This window comes from Apaloderma vittatum, unplaced genomic scaffold (genome assembly GCF_000703405.1).
Source record: "Apaloderma vittatum isolate BGI_N311 unplaced genomic scaffold, ASM70340v1 scaffold13872, whole genome shotgun sequence".
NCBI lineage: Eukaryota > Metazoa > Chordata > Aves > Trogoniformes > Trogonidae > Apaloderma > Apaloderma vittatum.
Genome location: NW_009703174.1, coordinates 29,069 through 38,743, shown reverse-complemented (window position 1 = coordinate 38,743; position 9,675 = coordinate 29,069).

Here is a 9,675-nt window from a genome sequence, read left to right as displayed (position 1 = left end):
CCACACAAAACCCACTTTGCATATCTGCAAAGCAAATGGGTAAATTTGTTAAGAGGGAAGTCTAGAAGGGAGTATCATGTGCAAAGATTTTTATCTGTGACCTAGTAAGCTGCTGAACTGCAAATCAGGATAGACTGGAGAAAGTGTTTTGAGGAAGTAATGCTACATGGTTTCCCTCCTCTTCTATTTCTGGATACATTCTTCCAATGAACCAGGGTGGGCTTTGGAACCTGTGCTGCACAGAAAACTTGGTTCTGCTAGTACAGCTGCTGTTATCTTCAGAGTACAGACACATGAAACTGAAGCTGAAACACTTTAAATAACATATTAGGCTGCAGTAATGGAGCAAGAAAACAGGAAACGTCAGATCTCTCAGCTCCCTTTCAGAAAAAATCATCCGATGTTCATTCCAATAGAAATTTTTGAGGCCAACACAAAGAGCTGGGTGAAATTTAAAGACTTGTCACTAAAAACTGAAGGTCGGACTATGGGATTTTAATGATCTTTTACAGCCTGAATTGCTGTGAGAAGAAGGTTTAGGCATAGTAGTGATGTAACATGGAATTATAGAGTACCCTGAATTGGAAGGGACCCATGAGCTCCCGACTCCACACAGGGCAACCTGAAAGTTAAACCAACTATCTAAGCACTGCCCAAAGGCTTCTTGAGCAACTATGCAAAACTTGGAATAAGACATTTAGGGTGGGATGTAGAACATTATGCTTGGGTATTCACAGACTGTAGCTTGGACTGAAATGATGTCATGTGATGAAGACGTGCAGCTTTGGAATAAGGAATTGCTCTAGTCATAGGACAGTATAAGTTGGGAAGAATCTCCGAAGATAAATCTAGTCCAAATCCCTGCTCAAAGCAGAACCAGTTTAGAGCAGGTTGTTCAGTGTCTTCCCGAGTTTCAAATTTTGAGGCCTCTCTGGGCAAGTTGTTTCAATGCCTAAGCATTTTCATTGTACTTTTTTTGGTGATGGGATTTAGCTTCCTGTAACTGGTCTTTGTTGCTCTTGTCTTTGCCTTGCTTGCCTTGGAGAAGAGCCTGGTTCTGTCTTCTCTGTAATTTCCCACTAGGCAGTTAAAGCCAGCAAGATCAGTTTGTACAGTATCATTTTAAAAATAACAAACCCAGTTTTCTTAGCTTCTACTCTTGCATCTGAGCTGCCTTTATTTTTTTTTTGTCAGTGAAAGCCTGACTTTCAGCTAGTATTTATGTCATACATTCTGTTTCCTGAGCAATGTGCTAGATACAGTCTTCAGTCCATATTTGTTTTGTGAAACTGAGAAAATATTGATGAACTTTCCAACAAGAGGCAGTTCTCTTCCCTGGTAATGTTTTCATGGACTTCTGTTTGCTGACATCAAATGGCATGTGTATCTGTTCCTGATAAATTCTGCCTAATTTATGTCCATCTTCAATACCAAATGGCCTTTGACTATTAACAGCATGGGTGAAGTGGAGAAATGGGAAGAGTTAATGCTGCCTGGTTGAAAACTGATACACCACAGACTGCCAGCGCAGAGCTTGAAAAGGTGGGTTTTTTCAGACAGATTGAATTTTTACCTGGAAAGTTAGTTTTCAGAGCCATTGAGAGCGAGAGAAGTAGATGGAATAGAGTGCAGGCATGAACACAGAAGAAAGACTTCATTGCCAGGGAACAAATCTCATTGACAAAGCTGAGATGGGATGTAAACATATATTATGTTTGTAATTTCGGTTTAAATCCTTAGGTGATGCTAACTCCTTTGTAACCTGTTATTTTGATACTTTTATGAGCTAGGATCATTTGCTAATGCAGGGAGTGCCTGCTATATATATTCTCAGATCGTGGATGAGTTTTGAGGATGTGAAGAGAGTACTACTTTTCCAGCAAAAGACAGCTTGCTTTGGTGGCAGTATGAATTGCATGTGTTTAAAGTCTAGAAGATACACGTTTTTGTCAGTGGATGTTGCTTAGCAGTAGGAGAATAGAGATTGTAGTAGAGGCACAGTGGTAGCACGTGGTGTGCAGTGATTTTTAACTTTGCTGAAAAAACATGGAGTTTAATGGGTTCTCCAAGTCAGTTTCCGCATGAAAGTATCTATGAGGCTATTTTCTTCTGATTTGATATATAATTGTCTTAAACATGAGTATTACAAGAGTTGATATAAGGCAAAAGAGGAGAAAAGGGAAGGGCTGTGTGTGCATATCGCCAGGGTCAGTGATCTAAACAGTGTCTTCTCGGGTTTGTTGCTGGTCATGTTTAGTCGAAGAGTTGTGGCTTAATTTGCTGATGCAGAGAAAAGGGATGATTTTACTTGGGTTTGTGTGCGTTCTGCTTTGTATAGTTAAGCCTTGAGGAAAATGAAGTGAGAATGAGTAGCACCTTGAAAGAAGTGATGAAAACCAATAAGCAAAGCCATATCAGGTTGAACCTTGTGCTGATTGACACAGTGAGGAACAGTTACGGGTGCATAATCAGAGGATATTTAGTTATGAAATTCCTGATGTGTTGCTCTTCCCCCTGTGATGCATGCTTGAGTTCTTTTGAGTTTGTGAATTTGTCACATACCACTGAAACTAGAACGCGGAACTAGTCATCAAATCATAGAATTGTCGGGGTTGGAAGGAGAGGAAAGAGTAAAAATACCAGAGTGCTTGCTTCAGGTGAGGGCTGCACAGTTTCAGAAGAACTGAGTTATATAATAGATGTCACCATAATCCTGTTTCCTGTTAATTTATAGGAATGCCATGCTTTTAAACAAGAGATAAAACCTACTGAACAGCCAGACCCAGGCTCTGCAACAGACTGATGGAGATGTACAGTGAAATGGGTTAAGTGCAGAACTACCTGATTCCACTGTAAGTATGCAACTGTAATTAAACTAGAGGTATTTTCCTGTTTTTGTGTTTGATAACAGAGATTACAGGAGTGTCTGTCAGTTCTCTTCTGTTTAGACAACCTAGATATGTGTTACAGTTGTGACAGTATCCTACAGCAGATATAGGTTTCTTGTCCTGTGACTGTTTTACCGAGATTCCCCTAAAATAGAACTCTCCTACGCATGAATCTTGTAATTCCAACCTGTGCAAGTCAGCAGGCTTGTTTGGAAGGTAATGGCTTTAGAGGGAGGACTTCTGGAGAGAGAGCTGCAGTTCTGCCTTGGTGTCGATCAAGAGGGTATTGGGTTCTTAACTTGAGGGGGTTTTTAATTATTTTTTCTTTACTAAGGACAAGTATTGCTTTTATAGTTACTATTGTTAACCTAGATTTTTTTTTTCCCCTTTGTTCCCATTGACACTATGCAGCAGTGTTTTCTCCCTTTTTTGAGAAGAGAAGGCTGAGAGGGGATCTTATTAATGTGTATAGATATCTGAAGGGTGGGTGTCAAGAGGAATGAGGTGTCTCTTTTCAGTGGTGCCCAGTAAGAGGACAAGGAATAATGGATATAAGCTAGAACATGGGAAGATCCATCTCAACATGAGGAGAAACTTCTTTAAAGTGAGGGTGCCGGAGCCCTGGCCCAGGCTGCCCAGAGAGGGTGTGGAGTCTCCTTCCCTGGAGACTTTCAAACACCGCCTGGATGCGTTCCTGTGTGACCTGACCTAGGGGATCCTGCTCTGCAGGGGCATATCTTTAGATGTCCCTTCCAACCCCAAACATTCTGTGGTTCTCTGATCCTCCTTTTACATTGTTATCTTTCAGTTTCTTAGAATTTGCTGAGATGAAGTTTGTGATCGTGTCTCACTTAGGTGAGGCTGTTGCCAGTTAACACAGGGCAACTATGTTTACGTGATTATAAAAGTTATTTGTTTTTTTCTGGATGCCAACACAGGCAGCCTCCGTGAGCTGCTTTTTTTAAGTGTGACTCCTGCTAAGTATCAGCTGCATGTAGTCTGAATTAAGGTATCTATGATTCTATGATAATGTAATACAGCAAAGCTCCTCAGCTGCATTATGGGAAAGAACTGGCCACTGAATCAGCAAGACAGTGTACGTTCAGTGCTCCAGCAAAGTAAGACCAGCAGTTCAAAGACATGGCTTCTAAAAAATGTCGGTGGGAGGCTAGATTGGGAAATCCGTTCTGTTAGCCTGCTTGAATCGATGCGTGTATTAGTGTCAAGATGTCTTCACACAATCATCTGTTGGAATGAGAATGGCTTCCAGGCCAATTAATTTTAAACTGTCTTCGGAGATGCATGGCGTAGATCTTTATGTTAGATTTACTGTCAGAGTCTAGAGGAATTCTGAGAAAATTGAAACTGGAAGTCTGATACTCGTGAGAAGTAGTTTAGCTAGCTGAGTAATCGGTGCCTGGACCTGTGCACCAAGCGTACGGATTCTGCGCGCTCACTCTTGCCTCCTTATCCTCCCACCTCAAAGACAGAGAATGTTCCTTTAACTGAACTGTAGTTCTCTTTGTCAATAGAATAGGCCTTATGAAGTGCTCAGAAGTCCATCACTCAGCAGTTTTCTAGTTACCTACCTGAAGGATTCAGACCTGAAGAACTGGTTGGTTCTGGATAGCAACCGTTATTTTTTAAGCTAAATGAATAGTCATCCAAGCCTTTGCTTCAGTTTCCCAATTTAATGCTCCCTGTTATTCCTAAGAAATAAAGGTGCAGTATTTTTTCAGAACTTGGAAGTACTCACGTCCTACAGTAATCCTTCTCTATTCTCTTATCTGCCTGTAGTCTGTAAGTCTATCAGTTTATTTTACGCTATTGACCTATTTCTTCATAGCACTGTGTTACTTCTTGTTCTGTTTCTCCTTGTACTGTACCTGAAAAGAAAACTCTTGTTCCTTGGTGAATCATGAAGGCTCATAGGACTATTGTAAACTGACTTCTGCCACCTGTGCTCAGCATCACTTCATTGAAAAAATGGGAAGGGGAAGAAAAAGGAATTTGTTTCATCCATTTGTCTTCAGCTAAGGCACTCTTCACTTTTGTCTTGCTTTTTTTTCTCTTTTTTTTTTTTCCCTCCTTCTTACTGGTTATTTGTTGGCTGCTGTGGTACTGTGGAAACTGTGCCTGACTGCACCAGGAGGAGCATGGCTAGCAGATTGTAGGATGTGTTCCAGCCACTTTGCTGGTGAGATCATTTCTGGAGCTCCGTGTCCAGTTGTGGGCTTCCCAGTTCAAGTTGGTTAAGGACTTAGAGAAGCGAAACTAATGAGAGCCACAAGGATGATTAAGGCACTGGATCCTCTTTCTTATGAGAAGACTCTGGGAGAGCTGAGGCTGCACAGCCTGGAAAAGAGAAGGCTCAGGGCAGATGTCACTGGTGTGTAGGGATACCTGATGAGAGGAATTAAGGGGGATGGAGCCAGGATCTTCAGTATTACCTGCTGGATGGAAGGGGCAATGGACCCAAGCTAAAACAGAAGAGAGTACGTGGAAGACGCACAGAATTCCACCTGAACACAGAGACAATGCTTATTGTGAGAAAGATCAAGCACTGGAATAGGTTGAGCAGAGAAGTTGCATCATCCTTGAAGGTAATCAAAACCGAACTAGATGTGGTCATGAGCAACCTGCCCTGTTTGAGCAGAGTCGTTGAACTATATGATCTCAGAGGGTCCTTCCAGCCTCTGATTCTGTGAAAAGATAGTTAAGATTTGGGTATTACAGAGCCTGCAGCACAGCAGGCTTTCTGCACTAACTTTCTGGAGGCAAAACAGTGAAGGAACATGGCAGTAGTTGTAGTGAATAACTCTTTGTGCTGAAGAGAGAATATTTATTGCAGTCCTACATGAACATCTTGGCCGTTGGAGCACAGGTTAAATCAGAGGGAATCACAGGTAATCACTGCCTCCTGCACTTCACAAATAATCTTCAAAAATATTTGAGTTTTTTCAGCCAAAATGATTTGACAAAATTAATACAAGTATGAAAGTAGTTTGGAATGATGGAAACTGTGAGGGATAAGTTCTTATCTGCCCCCGAGTAAATTCTCTTATTTAGGACCTTACAGCACAATCTAGTTCTGAATGACTTCACATCAACCAACTGGTGACACTCTCCATTTCATTAATTTTCTAAGGGATGCTGTAAAACAGATTCTCAGAGAATTGTGTAAAACTCCTTAAACCTAGAAAGCATTTTTTCCAATTTTTATTTCTTGGTCTATCAAAGATAAGCACCAATTTTCTGAGTTGTGATTACATATTAAACCCGAAGATTTAAAGTATTTTGAAAAGGGACCTGTAATAAGTTAAGAGTCACTGCCACCTAGTGGAACTTTGAAGGAGTCTAAAATAAGGCTTAGAGAGAAGGGGCCACAGGATTTTACGGTTGACAGAGAGTGAGAGATTCTAAGTGGCAGCAAAGTGTACTAGATTTCTTTTTTTCGGATAGCTTATAGTCATTATTCTCCAAGGAACAAATGCAACTTTTCTTTCTGCTATCTTTACCTAGTAGGATGTCACTTTATGTTTCTTTTCCTTATATAAGTAGTGTTGATCATATCATTACTTTACCTTTTGATGCAGTAAGCAGTGGTAGAGATAGCAGAATGGAGAGAGAGAGAGAGAGAGAGAGAGAGAGAGAGAGAGAAGACAATAGTTAACTTGTAAATACAATAAATGGTCATTAGACTGAACTCCATTATCAGTGTATATAGTAAAGATATTGGGCATAACGTGGGTAAAAATAGCATTTCACGTTCAAACCTGCATTGTCAGCCTTCTGCTGTTCCATGGTTTTAGCAGCTAAGGATCCTGTGAGATACTGAATAATTTTGGAATAAACGTTGACAGTTTGGGAGCATTGTGAAGAGCCTTTTCGTGCATACAGCTCTTAAACTATAAGACTGGGACTTAGTGTTTATTAAAATTTTGAAAAGTAGTAAGACCTCACTTTTGCTCAACTTGTAGAATCCGTTACCTTTTTGGTGTGGTGGTTTACTTTGCTAGTTCTGCTCCCCTCCTGTATCTGTGCTGGTAGTGTCACAGTGATGGGTGTAAGTTGTTGCACTAAATGTTGGAATGCTGTTTCCCTTCAAAAGGTGCTTCGTCATTAGATCATGTCACAGCCTGATATAAAGACTGTAAATATTATTTCCATTACATTTTCATTATGATTCATTAACTGTAGTAAGAAGTTTCTCAAAAAGGAATATGTGTGAAACTACTAAATTGTTCATAGCATTTTTCATCTACAGGTGGTACTGTTGCTTAAAGTATAATGAAATTTATTAGGGACTCTCCAGTGAAACAGCTAGACGCTAAAAATACTCAAGACAGTTTTCTCTTAAGAGGAACTCTAGTCATATAAATGTAATGGCTTTTTAAGCTTCTGTAGCCTAATTGCTTTTTTCTTACTAAACTGTTAGTAAGCAATTAGTATTTAAATCCAGGCTTTTGAATACTTTAGGATTTTTCACGTTGTACAGAATGGCCACCAAGGTCTAATGTTGAATAATTTCAGAAAGACTTTGTGAATGGAAAGAACTTTTTCATATAAATCATTGTGACTATTTAGACAGCTCGGCCATCCAGTTGGATACATGCTTTTGAGCATGCACTGTGTGTCATGAAAGGACTCGGAACGACATACAAATGATGCTGTTTTCTGAAGGAGGTGGGGTTCACCTAGATAATTTCTGCCTGTTTTTATAGGAGATGTGGCCCTTTTCACTCCCACCTTGCAGAAATCATAAATGAGGGGGTGAGAAATGAGGTTTGAGAGGTGATACTGGGTGTGTGGTTCTGTGGTAGCTTTCACTGGTTCCAGCCAAGCTGATCAGTGCCCAAACAGGGCCCTAGTGCTCTTTAATTGTCTTTGCCAAACCAGTTGTGCAGGTAATTTGAAGAAAGAACAATTATCTTTTGGTAGAAAACCAAAGTATATTTTCTTAAAAGCATGCTGCCGCTATCAGCTCATGAGTCAGTGGTAGCAGGAAACCTGTAATGAACTAATGATAGTAGTAACTAAACAATGTCTGAAATCAGCTGAGACAGTTAACTTCTGGAACCCAGAGTCGCATATCAGATCTGACTAAAAGCCTGTCTAGCTCAGTACTTTTTCCTCTAGCAAGAAAATCCATAAGAACAACAGTCATCAATGGTTGCTTACGCAATTATTCTCATACTTGCTGAAAGCAGGGTGAGGGGTTGGTAGCTTCCCCAGGTTGCTCTGCTGGCATTCAGAAATTGAGGCACAGGGACTTCCTTGGCCAGAAGTGGTCTCTACGCTTGAGCGTCTTCTGGTGACTTTCTCCCGAGTCGGATAACTAGTTCTGAGAATCAGCCTGCAGCCATAACTGGATTACACACCCGTTACTAACAGCAATGTAAAATCTGCATTTCTGCTTTCAGAGAATGTCACTTCTGTGCTCTAGGTGACAAAATTTGACAAATGCTGGTAGTTGCTGTAGGGATTACTTTTGTGCTCGATTTTCATGGTGGTGTTCTGGTTTTTGCCTTTTTCCAGCTTAGTTCTTCTTCCCCTGTCTTCACTTCTGCGTCAGAGAGAACTCCGATCTAAATGGATTTGTTAAGTTGGCAGAGAAGGACAGACAACCTCGGGTGGTATGTGTGCCTGCATCCTGATTTATCCGCTTTGCTTCTGGCAATCTGTGAAAGAGATGTGCTGCAATGTACCTGTGAGGCTGTCACACAAACCACTGTTTGTGTAACGCATCATTTTAATGAGTAACCTGAGCAACTCGAAACGATTTCTGAAAAGCAAAAGCGATGAACATAAATTGTATGTCATTTCGGTGACCTTTTTTTGCCAACATGTTGGACCACTGACAATTTTCAGAATTTCAGAAATTTATTTTTCTATCCTGTTGGAGTGAAATATTGCAAGTGTGGGGGAGTAGCTTTTATATTAATTATTTTTAATATCTTTCTGTATGTGGTCTGACAGCCTTTTGAAACAGTAAGCTTAATAGTAGCTCCAGTGTTGCTTGATTTGCAGAGTAGTATCTTCCTGGATAGCAGGTACTTCAGATCACTATGTGATTTCAGAAGAGCAGTTTGACTTGAATTTGACTTTAAAGGATGATTGCTCCCTATGACTTTGCTCAAGGCAGCGAAACAAGTGGGAATGTAAAAAAAGCATTTTTTCATAGATGTGAATCTTGGAGAAACCTATGCACATAGGAAAAAGCAGTGCTTTTCTAAGGCTTGTCTTGTATTTGAGTTTTGTGGAAAAATGCTGTTTTGTTCCTTTTTAGAATTAAACTATCTAACCTTGCAAGCCTTTTCTGTGTACTGAATGTTGAAAGGCAGAAGTATGTTAGTGCTTTAGGTTTCTGATATGGAAGAATTTTTCTCTCTTTTTGATTTAGTAAGTGTTAAAACTTGGAGTAAAACTGAGCTTGGACAGGATACAAAATCACATATGCTATTTTTCTTTCCCCTTTCAGAACGTTTTTGAGCCCCCACGCACTGGGAAGCGCAGTCAGAAAGGCAGAGAAGGAGGAGACGAGAATATTCTTGTGGCTTTAATCTAAATGCCACATTTTAAAGAAATTACATAATGAAAATTGCTTTCCACTTCACTATCTCTGAGGTCTATTAACAGGAGCAACTCCAGACTGCGAAATACTTTGCAGTCTGTTAGTGCTCAAAATACAAGTTGTGTCAGGACAGAAGATAGAGGAAATGGCTTCTTGGCTGGTTTAACTGAGGAGATTCTGGCATTATTCGAAACAGTTACGGAGTTGTTTCAT